We start from the raw sequence: 19,222 nt of genomic DNA on the forward strand, positions 1-19,222 counted from the left end.
TCAGGGGATCATCACCAAGACTCAGGACCAGCCTCTAAACAGCCTCACACATATTCTCCCACCTGAGCCCACAGAAACAGAATGGGGTCACTGCCATCAGAACTCACCACCTGCTCACAAAGAGACAAACACCCAGAAGCAATCTCTTTCCTGAGGCCAAGTGCCCTCAAACCCACAGAAGAGGCAGGCTCCAGTCAGCGACAAGATCACCTATAATCACAGATAACAAGATGGCAAGAGGAAAGCAAAAGAAACTAAGCAATGGAAACTAAGACAACCTGGCAATATCAGAACCCAGCTCTCCCAACACACCAAGAAGTGGATTGTAAACACACCAGAAATCAAGACTTAGACTTGAAATAGTACTTCATGATGATGGTGGAGATTTTCAAGAGTCAGTTGGATAACTCCCTTAAAAAATTATAGAACATATATAAAAAATAGAAATAGAAAAATCACAAAAATAACTAGAGGAAAACACAACTAAACAGATGAAAGAATTGAAAATAGAAATAGAAAGAATAAAGAAAACACAAAAAGATACAACCATGAGATGTAAACCCAAAAGAAAAAACAGACATCAGGAGTCATAGATGCAAGCATCACCAACAGACTAAAAGAGATGAAAAGAGAATCTCAGGAACTGAAGACAACATAGAAAACATGAACAAAACAGCCAAAAGAGATGCAAAAACCGAAAAGCTTCTAACCCAAAATGTCCAGGAGATCCAGGACACAATACTAAGACCAAATCTAAGAATAATAGGTATAGAACAGGACAAAGAATATTAACTAAAAGGCACATTAAATGACTTCAACATAATCATAAAAGGAAACTTCTCTAGACTTAAGAACAAGATGACCATGAACATACAAGAAGCATACAGAACTCCAAATAAATTGGAACAGAAAAGAAACTCTTCCCAACACATAATAGTCAAAACACTGAATATTTGAAACAAAGAAAAAAATCCAAAAAGCTGTAAGGGAAAAAGGACAAGTAACCTATAAAGGCAGACCAATCAGAATTACACCAGATTTCCCAACAGAGACTATGAAGGCAAGAAGATCCTGGTGAAATATCATACAGACCCTAGGGGAACACAAATGTCAACCCTGGTTACTATATCCATAAAAACTCTCAATTACCATAGATGGAAAAGCCAAAATATTCCAGGACAAAAGCAAATTACATGATATCTGTCCATAAATCCAGCCCTACAAAGGAAAATAGATGGAAATTTCAAAACAAGGGAGGAAACTACACCCAAGAAAAAGCATAATAATAATAATAATAATAATAATAATAATAATAATAATAATGAATAATGAAAATAAACCAAAAAAGAAAAGCACACAAACATAAGTATACCTCTAACAACAAAAATAGAAGAAAACAACAAGCACTATTGGTTAATATCTCTTAACATCAATGGACTCAATTCTCCAATAAAAACACATAGACTATCAGACTAGATACATAAACAGGATCCAGCATTCGGCAGCATACAGGAAAATCTTCTCAGAGACAAAGACAGACACTACATCAGTGTAAAAGGCTGGGAAAATATTCTTCCAAGCAAATGGCCCTAGTAAACAAGTTTGAGTAACGATTCTAATATCCAATAAAATAGATTTTTCAATCAAAAGTTATAAAAAAAGATAAGGAAGGACACTTTATACTCATCACAGAAAAAAAAATCTATCAAGATGAAAACTCCATCTTGAGCATCTATGCTACGAATACAAGGGCACAAGCATTAATAAAAGAAATCCTAATATAGTTCAAAGCATATATGACACCACACACAATAATAGTGGGAGACTTAAACACCACACTCTCATCAATGGACAGATCATGGAGGCAGAAACAGACAAAGCAACACTAGCAGAGGTTATGAACCAATTGGACTGAACAGACATCTACAGGACATTTCAACCTGAAACAAAAGAATTTACATTTTTCTCAGAACCTCACAGTTTCTTCTCCAAAACTGATCATATAGTCAATCACAAAACAGGACTCAACAGGTCTAAGAAGACTGAAATACTCCCATGCATTCTATAAGATCACCATGAACTAAGGCTGGACTTCAATAACAAAAAACCAAAAAGCCCAAGTACACATGGTTGCTGAACAATGCTCTGCTCAAGAAAAACATGGTCAAGGAAGAAATAAACAAAGAAACTAAGGATTTTAGAATTTAAAGAAAAATGACACACATGACCAAATGTATGGGATGCAAGAAAGCAGTAGTAAGAGGAAAACTCATAGCTCTGAGTGCCTCCAACAAGAAACTGGAGAGAGCATACAGTAGCAGCTGAGTAGCTCACCTGAAAGTTCTAGAACAAATAAAATGCAGATACACCCAAGAGAAGTAGAAGGCAGGAAATAATCAAACTCAGAGCAGATATCATCTAAGTGGGGAAAAAAAAAAAGAACTATACAAAGAATCAACAAAACTAAGAGTGGTTCTTTGAGAAAATCAACAAGATTGATAAACTCTTAGCCATACTAATTAGAGGATATAGGCAGAAACTGAGGAAATTCAAAATCATCAGATCCTACTACAAAAGCCTATACTCAACAAAGCTGGAAAATCTGGAGGAAATGGATGAATCTCTAGATAGATACCAGATACTAAAGTTAAGTCAGGATCAGATAAACTATTTAAACAGTCCATAACAACTAAAAAATAGCATATATCAAAACCCTTCCAACCAAAAAAAAAAAAAAAAAAAAAAAAAAAAAAAAAAAAGCACAGTGGAGAATTCTATCAGATGTTTTTAGAAGACTGAATACCAATACTCTCCAAACTATTCCACAAAATAGAAACAAAATAAACACTCCCCAACTCATTCTTTGAAGCCACAATTACACTCATACCTAAACCACATAAAGACACTACAAAGAAAGAGAACTTCAATTTCCCTTATGAACATCGATGCAAAAATACTCAATAAAATTCTCGCAAATGGAATCCAAGAACACATCAAAACAATCTTCCACCATGACCAAGTAGGCTTTATCCCAGGGATGCAACGATGATTCAATAAACAAAAATTCATCAAGGTAACTTACCATATAACCAAACCAAAGAAAAAGAAAAACACATGATCATCTCGCTAGATGCTTAGAAATAATTGGACAAAATTCAACACACCTTCATGGTAAAAGTCTTGGAAAAATCTGGAATCCAAGACCCATATCTAAACATAGTAAAAGCAGCATACAGCAAACCAATAATCAACATCAAAGTATTAGAAAAAAATGACTTTATGAAGTTCATAGGCAAATTGATGGAACTAGAGACTATCATCCTGAGTGAGGTAACCCAGTTACAAAAGAACACACATGGTATGCATTCACTGATAAGCAGATACTAGCCCCAGAAATCTCTGAATACCTAATGCCCAAAAAACAATTCACAGACATTATGAAGCTCCTATAGAAGGAAGGCCAAAATAGGAATGCCTCAGTGCTTCTAATAAGGGAGAACAAAATATTCACGGGAGGAAAGGCAAGGTCAAACAGATAAGCAGAGATTGAAGAAAAATTCAGAAGTCGCCTCACCCAGGTATCTACCACTTATGCAGCCAACAAATCCGAGCTCTATAGTTGATGCCAAGTACTTACTGGCAGGAACCAGATAGAGATGCTTCCTCAGGGACTATCTTAGGGTCATATAGATAGAGCTGAGCATGCTTGCAACTCACCATTGGACTGAACTAGGGGTCCCCAATGAGGTTGCTAAAGAGAGGACTGGAGGAGCTGAAAGGAGTTGCAGCCTCATGGGAAGAACAACATTATCAACCAACCAAACCCTCCAAAACTTCCATGGACTAAAACACCAACCTCTGTGCACACATTGAGAGACCTATTGATACAGTTGCATATGTAGCTGAATCACAGTGTCTGGCATCAATGTGAGTAAAGGCTTTTGGTCCAGGGGTGCATGTTTCCCTAATGTAGGGGAATTCCTAGGCAATGAGGTAGAGAGCATAATTAGGAGGGAGTGTACCTTTGTGAAGGCAAATGGATGGGGGGGGGATGGCAGTAGGGGCAGAAAAGGATAACGTTTGAAATGTAAATGCAAAGTAACTTATAAAAATATGAAAAAGTCAATGATTTGATTTAATGAATTCCTGTATATTCTAGGCATGATTCTGAGGATAATACTTAACTGTCTTCATTCATTTATAAGTCATCCTTTCGGAAGATTGGTTAGTTAAACATTTGAAAGTATTTTGTGATATAATAATTTTCTGTGTGTCCCTTACATGGCTTAAGAGAGAGATGAACATTTAAAATTAGAATGGGAGCTACATTTAGTAAGAAAGTCAACCACACATAACATATGAGACGAGACATAAAATAAGAACACACTTTTATTGCTGTGATGAAGAATGAGTCTCAAAGAGATTTGGTAAAGCAAGTAACATGGATGTTCCTAGAAGTTATTCTTCCCCAGAAACTTCAGGTCCTTTCCTGGCCAGCATTTTGATTTTGACCTAATTAATCATAAGCAGAAGACGCAAGTGAGTATATCTTTGTTTTAGACCTATATAAATATAGAATAATAAGTAGTACTGTTTTAAACTGTAGCTCTTGTAAAATTTATCATAAAGAAACAGATATCACACTTATTTTGCCTCCCAATTGCTAGGATACAGAAACAAGGCTGATGCTTCTAGAAAATTCTAGAATATATCAAATATCTATTGCAGCTTTCAACACTTAAGCTCTCAGGGATTTCATGACTTTCCATCTGAGACTAAATGCAATACTCTGAAGATGATCAGTTCAAGGTGAAAATATGGAAAGTGTAATGAAATGTCTCTTTTCCGAAAATCTAAAATTAGACTTTTGAATATATATTATATTTTAAAAGTCTGTTTTTACATATGGTATTCCTTCAACACTGTGAGGGTTTCACATAGTTAAGAGTTAGGTGCTAATGAAAGAGTTTAAATTAAGAACCTTAAAGGTTGAAAAAACTTCTGTATTTTAATCATGAAAGGTGGAATGGAACAATTGTGAGAATTGTACTTGATGTGAGAGTTGTCATGTTTACAAATGAATTACTTATCCTCTAAGATAAACATAAAATATTGAAGAGAATCATGGCCATAAAAGACCAAATTCCTTAAAACATGATTGCAAGAATAGCATTATCACTGTAAATCAAAATTCCTCCTTTTTCTTTCTACTAGCTAGACCAAAACTATTATTCAAAAATTTATTATTATTTGATATCCATTGTCCCTGGCTGTGTACATTCTCTCAATGATTTTTAGTTATTTTTAGAATTGTTCTAGAATAATGCTCCTTTTATTGTATATTATTTCTAAATCATCTTCTAAGTCTGGTAATTCCAGACACATAGAAATTAGAAATCTCATATATTTTTTTAATTTCTAAATTAAACATCTTTGCTTTGATTCACTACCACAGTATTGATATGGAAAGAGATAGTAAATAAAGATCTTTGTTTGTAAGACTTGACATTTTTAGTCATATGGCAATGTCCAACATCCACATATCATTTAGTTTTGTAATACTTTAACCTGTAGCCTCTGAGATATGGTAGCCAGAAGAATTATTCTTACATCTAGAACATAGTGTAGTCTAAAGTTATAAACTATTATTTATTTGCTTTTGGAGGAAAATCCATTTCACTTTTTTAGTTCATGTGTTTGAATGCCTTGAATTAAAAATGTGATAAGCCAATTGATACAGAAAATCTTAAGAGATATAAATATTCAGAAAAGTATTACATTCTTCAATGAATATCTCTCATTGTGTGGCAAATTCTAAAGATACTTCTACAGTCTGTGAGATATAATGTGATACTATTAATAACCCTACCCTACAAGGAAAATCAAGGCTAATTCATGTATTTGTGAATAAAATTTTATTACAATATACATACAAGTTCATTTGCTTGCAATTTATTCATTATTGATTTCAAACAGATCAATTTAATAAATTATTAAAAAATTTATGTGGCATTTATCACTAAATACTGCATTTTTTGCTAAATAGCTGTTCCTAGAAAAATTATGTGGGTTCTTAGTTCGGTTTGTGTCTTAGTCAGGGTTTCTATTCCTGCACAAACATCATGACCAAGAAGCAAGTTGGGGAGGAAAGGATTTATTCAGCTTATACGTCCATATCGCTGTTTATCACCAAAAGAAGTCAGGACTGGAACTCAAGCAGATCAGGAAGCAGGAGCTGATGCAGAGGCCATGGAGGGGTGTTACTTACTGGCTTGCTTCCCCTGGCTTGTTCAGCTTGTTTCTTATAGAACCCAGGTCTACCAGCCCAGGGATGGCACCACCCACAATGGGCTGGGCCCTCCCCCATTGATCACTAGTTGAGAAAATGCCTTACAGCTGTACTCATGGAGGCATTTCCTCAACTGAGGCTCCTTTCTCTGTGATAACTCCAGCTTATGTCAAGTTGACACAAAACCAGTCAATACAGTGGGGTTCTGAACTACTTACGATCATGAAGTTGGGGTCAAGTTGCTTTTCGTTACTATGCTCCAATTTAATTATCCTTGTTAAGCAATAGGCACAGAGCATTCTAAAGTGAGATGGAAGCAAAACACTCCAATATAACTACTCTAATAACTTATTCTTAGGAAGGAACCTGCCATCAAAGAAACCTCTATAGGTCTGGAATTATATGAAATGTGAATATATTACCAAGCAGTTCTTTATTTAGTTTATTTCAGAGAGAATATGGAATTCCTTACATGTATTTTGTTAATTTTTATGGTGAAATATTAATTATTATAATATTACCACACCATGAATCTGCACAATTACACACAAACAGCACAGGCAATACCACTATGTTTAGACTGTTTTCCTTGAGATATTGAAGAAGGGACAAAGGTCAATCAGCCATTGTGCTGAGATGGATCTCATGCTCAGCCTTTCTCTCTAAACAGAAAGTGAGCATATTCTTATGTAAATCTTACCTGCAAACATTTTGGGAAATGTTCATTAACCATAATATTTACTTAAAACTAAAGCAATCTTACTAAGCCAGGTTAGAAAAAATTTGAGTGAAATTAAGTGGCCTCACAATTCACTTTAGTAGACAGTTACCTGAAATGTGTGTAGACTTTGAGGAGTCTATAGCATGTGATGTAATAGTGAGGACCCCAAACATAGAAACAAAAGCTTACTATAGACACTTAAATTAATGTCAACATTTCACAAATGTTAAAATTCTGAAAAATATCTAATTGCTTTAATCCCATCAATATTGTAAAGGCTAGAAGTTCAAGGTGTGACATCTGATTGAAAACCGTTTCTCCATATCTCCTATTTCACTATAAAAATACTCAAATGTGGAATACTATGGAAAACTTCAAACATTAAGTACTACCCATTTCTCATAGTACTGAACAGGATAATGTGATGATGCTATGTGAAGATAGCAACAATTTTTACATTATTAAATACATGCATTTATAGCACTGATTAAAGCTAATGGGACATAAACTAAAACCAAGACAAGAAGGATAGAGAGACCTATATTGGGAGCCCATGGAAATTAGGGGAGACAATGAGAGTAAGATTGGTTAAGATACATTATAGACATGTTTGAAAATTTCCATGTTGAGAATAGTTTTTGCTATTATTGAATATTTTATTGAAAACAAATGTGCAAATTGTTCTAATTCTATGAAGAATTGAGTTGTAATTTGATAGGAATTACATTGAATCTGTAATTGCTTTTGGCATGGATTTTTTACTATATTAATCCTGCCAATCCATGAGCATGGGAGATTGTTATATCTCCTGTGGTCTTCTTCAGATTCTTTCTTCAGATACTTCAACATCTTATCATACACATTGTTCACTTGCTTGGTTAGAGTCACACCAAGATATTATATATTAATTGTGACTATTGAGAAGGGTGTCATTTACCTAATTTCTTTCTCATCCTGTTTATCCTTTGAGCAGTAGAAGGCTACTGATTTGTTTCAGTTAATTTTATATCCATCCACTTAGCTGAAGTTGTATATCAGTTGTAAGTATTCTCTGGTGGAATTTTTGGGGTCACTTAAGTATACTATTGATATCATCTGCAAGTAGTGGTATTTTGACTTCTTCCTTTCCAATTTGTATCTCTTTGACTTCCTTTTGCTGTCTAATTGCTCTGGCTAGAACTTCCAGTACTTTATTGAATAGGTAAGGAGAGAGTGGGTAGCCTTGTCTAATCTCTTATTTTAGTGGGTCTTGCTTCAGGATTTTCTCCATTTAGTTTTATGTTGATTAGTGGTTTTCTGTACATTGCTTTTTATTATGTTTAGATATGGGCCTTGATTTCTTGATCTTTCCATGACTTTTAACTTAAAGGGGTGTTGAATTTTGTCAAATGCTTTCTCTGCATTTAATAAGAGGATCATGTGGTGTTTTTCTTTGAGTTTATTTATAAAGTAGATTATGTTGATGAATTTTCAAATACCGAACCATCCCTGAATTCCTGGAATAAAGCTGACTCAATCATGATGGATGATTGTTTTTATGTGTTCTTTGATTCAGTTTGAAAGGACTTTATTGATTATTTTTGCATCAATACTCACAAGGGAAATTGGTCTGAAGTTTTCAGTTATTAGAGAAATACAAATCAAACCAACTCTGAGATTTTACCTCATACCAGACAGAATGGCTAAGATAAAAATCTCAGGTGTCACCGGATGCTAGTGAGGATATGGAAAACAAGGAAAACTCCACCACTCTTGGTGGGGTTGTAAACTGGTACAACCACTCTTCAAATCAGTCTGGTAGTTCCTCAGAAAACAGACATTACTACCTGAGGACCCAGCCATACCACTCCTGGGCATATATCTGAGAGTAGCTCAACATCTAACAAGGACAAATTTTTTACTAGTTTTATAACAGTCTTATTTATAATTGCCAGAAGCTGCAAATAACCCAGATGTCCTCCAACTCAGATGAGCTTCAACAGAGAAATAGATACAGAAATTGTAGTTCATAAACACAATGGAGTACTACTCAGCTATTAAAAGATAACATCATGAAATTCTGAGCCAAATTAATGGAACTAAAAAATATCATCCTATCCTGAATGAGGAAACTCAGTCACAAACACATACACACACACACACACACACACACACACACACAGAGAGAGAGAGAGAGAGAGAGAGAGAGAGAGAGAGAGAGAGAGAGAGAGAGAGAGAGAGTATGCACTCACTGATAAGTGGATTTTAGCTAAAAGCTCAGATTACCCAAGATACAATTCCCAAGATACAATTCACAGACCACATGAAGCTCAAAAAGAAGGAAGAACAAAGTACACATGCTTCATTTCTTCTTAGAAGTGACAGCAAAAATATTCAAAGAAGGAAAAATAGAGAAAAGGTTTGGGGAAGAGACTGAAGGAAATGTCATCTAAAGACTGCCACACCTGGGAACCCTGCCCATATACACCCACCAAACCCTGATAACATTGCTGATGCTAAGAAGTGAATGCTGAAAGGAGCCTGATATACCTGTCTCCTGAGATCCTAGCTAGACCCTGACAAGTACAGGGGTGAATGCTCACAGCCAGCCATTGAACTGAGAACAAGATCCTTATAGAGGAGTTGAAAAAAGAATTGAAGGAGCTGAAGAAGTTTGTTACCACTTAAGTACAACAATACCTACATACCAGAGCTCCCAGGGTCTAGACCACTATCCAAAGAGTACACATCAAAGTACTCCTGGCTCTGGCTGCATATGTAGTAGAGGATGGCCTTGTTGGACATCAGTGGGATTAGATGCCCTTGGTACTGCCAAGGATTTATGCCCTAGTGAAGGGGAATGTCAGGGTAGGGAGGTAAAAGTGGGTGAGTGGTTGGGTGGAGTAGCTCCCTCATTGGGGGAATGGAATAGGAGGGTCATGGATGGGAAACTGGGAAGGGGAGGTAACATTTTACATGCAAATAAAATATATCCAATATAAAAATTTAAAACTTGCAAAGAATAAACAATACATTTTAAAAATAGAATAGCAGATATGGATATACTCGACTAGTAGGGGGTTTCTGTTATACAGAACGTTCTGTGTTTCAACACTGGCACCACAAATATCAATACAAACAAATAAGATGTTTAAGAAAACTGAACAAATTAGAAATTCATGCTAATATTTGATGTAACCCCTGACTTCATAATATATTGAAGAAGTATTCAAAACATAATAACAGAAAGTTTGGCAATTAATGATTTAAGAACCATTGAAATGACCTGGTCACAAATTAGTTTTATCCAAAGTCAAATGTCATTCCCTGCTCTTCTTGTTTCTTCCATTTAGAGTGGTGTTTAAATTGTATGTTCATTCCAAAAATTTTGCTTGTCTACACATACGACTATGATAAATGAAATCTCATTTAAATTTCTGTTAAAATAGTACACTTCCAATATATTTTATATGACTTGAATTTCTAAGTAACAGATATAGGTTTAAAAATGAGACTATCAGTTTCAATTTAGTAGAAAATTATCAAAAATTAATAAATTATGACTATGTCTTACTTCATCAAAGATTTATCAGACAAAACAGCCAGTCATCACAGCAGCATCTATAAATTATCAATAAAATGTTCCAATGGGATTACAGATGACAGGCTTTGTAATTTCTTATAATTTTCTTGATTTGGTGTCTAATAAAAAGAAATCAATCATGATATTTCCATGTATAAGTAAACCAAATGTAATTTAGTATGAAAGTGTTGATCTTTGCAGTTAGTAAGACTGTTATAAATTTTCAGTAGAATATCATGATTCATCTTTATGTTGTATGAGAAAAATTATATGTGTTAAAAAATTAAATTTTACCCTGAAAAATAACTTACACAGATGGATTACTATATTAAGAAATGTTATCTTTACATGAAAGAAAAAAATACATATGTAATGAATATAAAAATTCACCTAAATTAATAAAATAGAAAATTTATAAATAGACTAAAGCTTTAAGGGGTATGTAATTTAGCCAGTCGAGTAGTCTGCAAATATCAGAATTAGAAAAAATCAAAGTAGGATAACTACAAAAGAAAGTCTAATTAATGACTTTATAGGCCTTTGGCATCTAAATTTCACTATGATCACCAGGTAAGGACATATATCTGCATGGAGAACCTAGAAAATTCCCTACCCCAGTCCTTGGCATTTGTGATTGCTCACATCTCTCAGTCCACAAGCGAAATTGCTTCTGAGGACAGTGTATTACTTTTATGAATCAATACAAGCATCCCTGAATGGGCTCATTTTCAGTCTCCTACCAAGGGATTTTTCAGCCTACTTTCTGCTTTTCACTGTACTCATATATGAGCTTCGGCTCAAAAAACAAAATACTTTGAAGAAATAAAGAATATTATCAGACAAAGATACCCACAATAGAAACATTCTAGACTTTAGAACAACAAATAAGTCATTTATATTCTAATAAAAATATTTAAAAATTACTAGTGCATATGAGCATCTATGTGGTGTACATATATCATATATGGACACATGTGAGTGTGGCTGGGTACACCTGCACATGCATATGGAAGATAGAGGATGTAGAACATCAGGTGTCCTACCCTGTCACTCAACTTATTTCTCTGAGTCAGAGTCTTGTGGACCTGGAATTTCTAACATTTAGTCTAGCCAAGAAGTCAGAAAATCATAGGGACCCTCCAATTACTTCTCCAGACCTCAGGATTACATTGTACCCTCTGAGCTGTTCCTCCAGTACATTTTTTTTAAATTAAAGTACCCAAAATCAGACTATTGAAATATCACCTTTATCAGTGAAACTTCTAAAATTTATAGTTTGGATAGATTTATTTGTTATCCTAAGTGATCCTGGTATCTCTAATGAAATTTTGTACTTTTTTTTTTACATGCTTCAACTTATTATAAAATTTTTACTTTTTTATATTTTTGCATCTTTTTCATTTTTATTAGGTATTTTCTTATATTTCAAATGTTATCCCCTTTCCCAGTTTTTCTTCTGGAATCCCCTTATCTCATCTGAGTTCTCCCTGCCTCTATGAGATTGTTTTCCCACCTAACCACTCCCTCCCATCTCCCTGCCCTGGCGTTTGCCTACACTAGAATATTGAGCCTTCACAGGACCAAGGACCTCTCCTCTTTTTGATGCCTGTGAAGGCCATCGTTTGGTACATATGTTGCTGGAGCCATGGGTCCCTCCATGGGTACTCTTTGGTTGGTAGTTTAATCTCTCATAGCTCTAGGGTTTCTGGTTGGTTGATACTGTTGTTCTTTCTGTGGGGTTGTAAACCCCTTCAGCTCCTTCAGTCCTTTTTTAAACTCCTGCATTGGGAACACCATTCTCATTTCAATGTTTGGTTGAGAGCTTCCAACTTTGTATTTCTCAGGCTCTGACAGAGCCTCTCAGGAGACAATTATCAGGAACCTGTCAGCATGCACTTCTTAGCATCTACATTATCGTCTGGGTTTGGTGACTGTTTATAGGATGAATCTCTGGGTGGGGTAAACCCTGGATGGTCTTTCCTTCAGACTCTGTTCTAAACTTTATCTCCATATTTACTCCTGTGAATATTTTGCCCCCTTCTCTAAGAAAGTTTGAAGCATCCACACTTTGGTCTTGCTTCCTATTAAGTTCCATGTGGTTTATGGATTCTATTTTGAGTAATCTGAGAACATGCAATCAACTCCTGAAGGATTTTTCTGTTGCTGTTTTCTTTTTTCCTATTCTTTTCAATGTACAGACACATCTAAAAATTTGCTGCAACCTTACTATGGGTAGTGTTTCACTGAGTTAAAGAGCAATAAATATAACACTTATAAATCATAGATTATATGTAATATTAAATCTGTTTTATACACATGTTATATGTTGAAATAACAAAATCAACATGTATGATCAATATAGAATCAACCACACTATTTCTTCTATATAATTAAGCGTAAGTGCATTCATATATTCAGATAGCAATAAATATATAGAACATAATACTTATTGTGTATCAAAGAACACTAATTCTACTTACTAAATTGCTCATGTAAAAAGATAGCTGGGGTAAAATGTGAGCATATTTGCTTATTCTTTCATGTAGGGGGATGCTAGGGAACATTAATGCTTCTACTGAGACTTGTACCGCTGTAATAGAATTTTGATCCCAAAGTGCTACCTGAACTAGATGAAGAACAGAATACCAAACCGGTACCTAAGCTAATGAAAACTTCCTGTGCTCTACTAGGATTCTCAGAGGGTCTGTTTCTTCTACCAGCCATACACAGTACATTGAATTTATGCCCCAAATGAGAAACATCCTTATGGGAAAAAAATCTCTTTCATCCATTATGCTATTTAAGGAGAATGAAATTCAATCCTATTCCAGGAAAACACCTGAGTGTATTAGTTATTTGTCTGTTACTGTGATAAATTGTCATGACCAGAGGCAAACTGAAGAAGCAGAGTTTATTGTCCTTATAGCTTCAGAGGGAGAGTCCATAATACCAGAAGAGCAATTGCATAAGGAGAGTGGAACAAACTGAGATCACATATTCACTCACAAACATCAAGCAGAGAGTGAACTGGAAGGGGTGCAGCTATGAACACTCAAAACAAACCTCAGTCATATAGTTTCTCCAGAAATGCTCTCCCACAAAACCAGACAGCACCATCAGCTAGAGACCAGATATTCAAATCCTGGAGCTTTTGTCGAACATCTCTTGTTTAAGCCACCACACAATCTTTGATTATTTTCCTAAGGCTGTGATAAAACATCCTGGGAAAAGCACTTTAGTGGAGAAGAAGCATATTTTGACTCACATATTAATGGTGCATTCCAATGTAGAGGAGAAGGCAAAGAAGTAAGGGCATTTCATTGCATTCACAACTGAGAGCGAGAGAGCGCTTCATGCTGGTGCTCACCTTGGTGTCTCTGTTTAGATACTCCAATACCCTGGCTCAGGAACTGTCCTGGACAGACTGAACATAGGTCTTTCCACATCACTTAAACTAACAAAACTATTCGAAACACTTATAGGCTACATAGTCCTTCAAAGGGATAGATGTACTTCGTCTTCTAAGTGGTTCTAGATCCTGTTGAGCTGATAATTAACACTAAGCATCATACTAAAATCCAGAAATTAATTTCAGGGCCAAATATCCATGAAAATGGAACAAAGACCTTCATCCTTCTCATTCATGATGATAAGCATGAAGAATATTCATTATTTAAGCATTTCATGTTTTACAGACATCTTATACCATATCTGAATATAATCTGCATTTTTCAATTACTTCAATTTCTTCATGTTTTAACTAAAAATATATATTTCTTATTCAATGTATTCTGAATATAGATTCTCCTCCGTACTCAATTTCTCCACCATCCTCCACATTTCCCCATCCAACCAAATCTACATCATTCCCTCCCCTGTCTCTCTCTCTCCTTAAAATGCAGGCACCTAAAATAACAGCAATAATAAAATAAGATAAAATAATAATGAGCGAACCAGAATTAAGACAACAGAAACAAACAGAAGAAAAAGAACCAAAAAGGCATAAGAAATGTACTACTACAGATACATAAATTCTCAACACAACCACAGACACATACAAAACATACAACACCCACAAACACAAACACATACAAACACAGAATGGAAGGGAGAGAGAGGGGGAAGGAAAGACACACACACACACACACACACACACACACACACATACACAGAGAGCGAGAGAGAGAGAGAGAGAGAGAGAGAGAGAGAGAGAGAGAGAGAGAGAGAGAGAGAGAGAGAGAAAGAATAAAAAAACAAAACTGCAGGAAAATTACATAGATTGGATAAATCATCTCTTAATAGGCATATTCTTTCCATTAATTTAAAATTAAACACAATAACTCGTAGAATTATGCCTGAGAATTGAAGTCTGGAAAGATGGTTGAGTAGTTAAGAGTTCTTGGTGTTATTCCAGAGGATCTGGATACAGAACCCAGCACCCAACACCCAGCACTCTACTCCCACCACCCAACACCCAGAACCAACACCCAGCACCCAACACCCAGCACCCAACACTCAGCACCCAACACCCAGCACCTAACACCCAGCACCCAACACCCAGCACCCATATTGAATTGTTCAAGTCCGAAGAGATTTGACTCCCTCTCATGGCCTCCATGAGTACTGACACTCAAGTGTGTGTGTAAATGTGTGTGTGTGTGTGTGTGTGTGTGTGTGTGTGTGTGTGTGTGTGTGTTTATCCTTCTATAAATCTTAAAAGTTCAATTAAGCATCTAAAATACTACATCTCATAAAATTTCCATTTTATACTGATTGTTCTATGAATGCTTTTAGCTCAAATCTTTTTTCTTCTGAGCTATTCTTTCATGTTGCTAAATTATGGGTGCTATGATATAAAGGCCACAATTCTGTCATGAGTTTTTTCTTTTGCTTATTGTAGTTTGCTTCATTTTTATGTGGCTTTATTAATTTATATTTATTCATCATTAATGTGAATGAATGAAATTTGACCAGATTTTCTCAAAGATTTCTTCACTGAAGCAAGACAATTTATCCTAAGCAAACATTACCATGGCCTACACCAGCATGTGTTTCTGCTTTTATGATTAACCACTGAGAATGATAAGTGTAAGTGTTCCAATTTTCAGACCAAAGCGTCAAGCTTAAAGATAATCACTAATTATGATGGCATTTTCATATTATGAAACATTTTTTTAGATTATCTTTTCATAGAAAATGTCTTTCTGCTATAATGGAGTTTTCAAATATGAGGAAAACAAATACTGACCTTTGAATATGTGACCCTTAAATATTTTTAATGAGATGAAATTCCAGAAATCAGTACTTTCTAAGACCTACCTCCAATGATTTAATGTAATAATGTGTCAGTGTTTGATGATCACTGAGTTGGAGATATGAAGTAAAGCAAAAATAGCACCACATACATTATGTCTAAGAAATAATTTCCCTTTTGTAAACTGAGTGACTTCACATTCTTAATGAGAAAATAGGGAAACAGAATTTTCATTTCAGTATTGATGAATTGCAGCAATGATCTGCAAATATAATAGTAATAAATCCATTATAAAATTAAGGCACTTTCTCATTAATGGGTGATTTTGATGCACTGAGAAGAAATCTGTGTTTACTGAAGATGAAGTCCCTTGATCCCAATTGGGTTTGATCTATCAATAAAGATGCTAGTAACCAATGTTTGAGTACGGGGTGGGTGACTAAGAGCTGCACAGGTAAGATGGACTAGGGAGGACTTGGGGAAAAAAGGGGGCAAAGGTAGTGACAAGAAAAGTGCCAACCATCCAGGTGAGTTTAAATGGCTTTGTCTGTCTGTCTGTCTCTGTCTGTCTCTGCCTCTGTCTCTGTCTCTCTCTGTCTCTATCTCTGTCTCTCTCTGTCTCTCTGTCTCTCTGTGTCTCTGTCTCTGTCTCTCTCTCTCTCTCTCTCTCTCTCTCTCTCTCTCTCTCTCTCTCTCTCTCTCACATCAGTCAATTTCTTTCTCCACAGGTCTGTCCGTCTGTCTTTCTCTCTATCTCTCCACCAACACATAGTATTCCATTTTACAAGCTGAAGAAGACAAGGCATGCTTTAATTTCTTCAACGGCTAGATACTGTAACCAAATGATATGAGCTTTCTTTACTATAGAACCCCATAATATGTAGGCAGTCTATTATAGATACAGTGTGACTTCTTATGAATTTATGCATTAACCTATATAAACGTGAAGCTCCCAAATCTCTCACTTCCTGCCTGGTCCATGACCTCTTATAGAAGTGAATTAATGGCAATGTAAAGATTGATCATCTCTCATATATATTTTTAGTTCTTTTTGCCTATGTTTTTCAATTTTATTTGATATTCACTGTATTTACATTTAAAATGTTATACCCCTCCCACTCCTTCCCTCTTCCCCAACTTGCTTCCATGAAGGTGCTCTCTCTCCTAATCACCCTCTCCACCTCAGTGCCTTGGCTAGTAGATGATGTTATTTTTCCAATTAGGTTGCAAACCTTTCAGCTCCTTCAATCCTTTCATTAGCTCTTTCATTGGGATCCCCGTGTTCAGGATGATAGTTAGCTGTAAGCATCCTCATCTGTATCTATGTGAATCTGACAAGATTCTGAGGAGATATCCATATCTGGTTCCTGCCAGTAAAGACTTCTTGGCATCAGCAACAGTGCTTGGATTTGTTGGCTGCATAGGCGGTGGCTCTCTAGGTGATGCAGTCTCTGTAGATATTTTTTTTCAATCCATGCTCCTCTATTTGACCCTGTATTCTAATCCCCTCCCTGGTTTGTTCTCCTTTCTAAGAGGGACTGAAACATCCACATTCTGGATGTTCATCTTTTTAAGCTTTATAAGTTCTGTGGATGGTTTCTTGAGTTTTCTGAGCTTTTTTTCGGGGGGGGGGGGTAGTATCTGCTTATAAGTGAGAATATACCATGAATAATCTTTTGTGACTCGGTTACATCACTCAGGATGATAGCTTCAAGTTCCATCCATTTGCCAAGGAATTTCATGAACTCATTGTTTTTAGTAGGTGAGTAGTACTCGCTTGTGTATATGTAACACAATTTCTGTATCCATTCCTATGTTGAAGAACATCTTGTTTCTTTCCAGCTTCTGGCTATTATTTTTTTGTTGTTGTTGCTTCTTTCTTTTATTTTGTTCTGTTTTTGGGTTTTTTTTTTTTTTTTTTTTTTTTTTGACATGACTACAAACCGTCACATTCGGTCAAAGTTCTTACTTAGTAAAAATATTACTTCCAGTCCACCACTGTCAAACAAAAGCTTTGAGATCTTGAGGCCAGGGCTGGCAGTATGGGTCTTATTAATAAAGAACATACACATCTTTGATTTGTTTCTTCCTTATTTCATTATCTTACATAGATTTATTAATCTTTTTTTAAACAACTTTATTTTACAAAACAAAGATAAATGTACAGATTTTAAACATTTTTTGCTTAAAATTATACATTTTTGTCAGTACTTTATTTCAGATTTTAAAATGATTTTTACATGAAACTATATGAATATATTTTTAGTCAGTACTTGATTTTTTTAAAGGTTTGATAGTATGCATTGAAAACTTAATAGTTACAATGAGCATAAAGTACATGTAAAACAAAATGTAACATGGAAATAGTCAAAGTTTTCTTGTATAAAGATTTTTTTTGTTTTGTTTTCTTTATTTCTTGGACTTCACACAGTCTGTGAGTTGATTCTGGGGCAGTGCGAGCCTCTGGAGTTAGCATCCCATTATCAGTGACTGCATATTATGTCTGTTCTTTTGTGACTGGGTTATCTCACTCAGAATGATATTCTCTAGAAGCAGCCATTTTCTTAAGAATTTGGTCAAGTCATTGTTTCTGGTGGCTGAGTAGTATTCCATTGTGTAAATGTACCACAATTTTTGTATCCATTCATCTTCTGAAGGACATCTGGGTTCTTTCCAGCTTCTGGCTATTATAAATAGAGCTGCTATGAACATTGTGGTGCATATATCTTTGTAGTATACTAAGGTGCCTCTGGGGTATATGCCCAGAAGTGGAATAGCTGGGTCTTCAGGTAGCATTATGTCCAATTTTCTGAGGTATCGCCAGACTGATTTCCAGAGTGGTTGTATTACTTTGCAACCCCACCAACAGTGAAGAAGTGTTCCTCTTTCTCCGCAACCTCACCAGCATCTGCTGTCATCTGAGTTTTGGATCTTGGACAATCTGACAGGTGTGAGGTGGAATCTCAGGGTTATTTTGATTTGCATTTCCCTGATGGCTAAGGATGTCGAGCACTTCCTCAGATGTTTCTCGGCCATTCGGTGTTCCTCAACTGAGAACGTTTTGTTTAGCTCTGTATCCCATTTTTTAATAGAGTTATTTGATTCTCTGGTGTCTAATTTTTTGAGTTCCTTGTATAGCTTGGATATTAGGCCTCTATCTGTTGTGGTGTTGGTAAAGATCTTTTCCCATTCTGTTGGTTGCCATTTTGTTTTCTTGACAATGTCCTTAGCCTTACAGAAACTTTGCAATCTCATTAAGTCCCATTTGTTAATCTTTGACCTAAGAGCTTGAGCCATTGGTTTTTGGTTCAGAAAATTTTCTCCTGTGCCTATGTGTTCTAAGGTTTTCCCTACTTTCTCATCTAATAGTTTCAGTGTATAAGGTTTAATGTGGAG

Source organism: Micromys minutus, assembly GCF_963924665.1.
Source record: "Micromys minutus genome assembly, chromosome: 16".
Lineage (NCBI taxonomy): Eukaryota > Metazoa > Chordata > Mammalia > Rodentia > Muridae > Micromys > Micromys minutus.